Here is a 1670-nt window from a genome sequence, read left to right as displayed (position 1 = left end):
CTCTACTCTTTGAAATAATACATCAGAATTATTCATTAAACCTTTTATTAATAAAGGTAGATTCTTCCAAAGAAAAATCTGCAAAAGAATAAAAATTAAAAGAATAAAGAAAAGAAAAAACATACAAAAGTAATAAGGGTCAAAATCCTCACTACCCTGATATAGTGCACCATTAAAAAAATGACATTTAATTTGGCAACAACTGGAATTAATTTTAAAAAAAATGAAACATAATTAAAAATACATCACACTAGAGAATTAATTCTTTTAATATCAACTCTTTTATTCTCATTTCTTCTAAAGATTAAAATATTGACGATTAATTTTCTTAAACTTAAATATGCTTTAGGTTTGAATTTTATTTTCCCTGAAACATGTTTAATTCTTTTCATCTATTTTTAAACCTCTATTTTTATATATATAATAATAATAATAAATATAACTTATTAAATCATAATTAAATAAATAACACATAATCAAAACATAATTTTTTAGTTATCTTTTAATTTTAATATGTAAAATATTTGTCACATGAACAATTCTCACATTATATATCTTATTTATACCGTGAATGATTCCTTTCTTTGATTCTGTGTAAGTGTCATTGATAATCTTCGAAAACATTTTCGTCGACCTGACAAATATAACGCCCTTCATGTCAGTGTAATTGGCCAACATTTTTGTATGTCTTCCACTTTTCTCTATACTTGCGTGTCTGTATGTGTTTCGAGTAAATTTCTGATAACTTTTGTTTTTAATTGAAAACGTGTCAAGTTTTTATATATGTTTTTATTTAAATCTTTGTTCTTATTTATTTTATATGTTTTTATTTAAATCTTTGTTCTTATTTATTGGTGTATTTGTATAGGTTTGTATTGTGTAATTTTCAATTTAAAAAATGTCAAAGTTTATGTGTATACTTTGTTGGGTGCAGATGAATTTGGTTGCAAACAAAAGACGAAACACTTGCTCTGGAAAGGGATGAGAAACAATTAACAAATCTTCAATTACTTTCGAAAATGCCACAGGTTTTTTGAAGCCATATTCACCTTGATCTTGTCAAGAGCGTCATATATATTTGTACTTTCCCTCTATCTCTACACATTTTGTAAATAAGTTTTGCCCTTTTTCTTAGAACTCTTGCGATATTTATCATAACTGTTTCACCATTGATGCATATGAAAAAGATGAACACGGTCAATTGTTTAAACAAAAGAAGATGAAGAAAATGGTAAAGAGAATGAGTCTAAAGTTTGCAAATCTGGTACTCGTCTAAATTCTATTTGGTTTTTCTAAAATATTATTAGAGATATTTGTGTTTATTTATAATATTAGAAAATATATGTACAAATTTCAGCCAATTCAAAGATACACTACAGCTTTGGGAACTGCTTGGCTTCAGGTATTTATTTCAAGCTTTGTCGCATTCCATTGTCTTGAATGAATCATTATTATATTCATTTTTCATACAAAGTATTTTAGTAAAATATGACTTATCATTGCAGGTATCAAACAATGAATATAATAAGACATTATTGATTAGGTTTAATAGGTTCGGAGGTCTGTATATTTGGAGGTTTGTTTCAATTGGGTCCTCCAATTTTGGAAGTGATCAATTAGGTCCCTAATTTGGTTAATTTGATTCAATAAAATCCTTTCCGTTAAATGCA

This window comes from Vigna radiata, chromosome 9 (assembly GCF_000741045.1).
Source record: "Vigna radiata var. radiata cultivar VC1973A chromosome 9, Vradiata_ver6, whole genome shotgun sequence".
NCBI lineage: Eukaryota > Viridiplantae > Streptophyta > Magnoliopsida > Fabales > Fabaceae > Vigna > Vigna radiata.
This window is presented reverse-complemented; position numbering follows the sequence as displayed.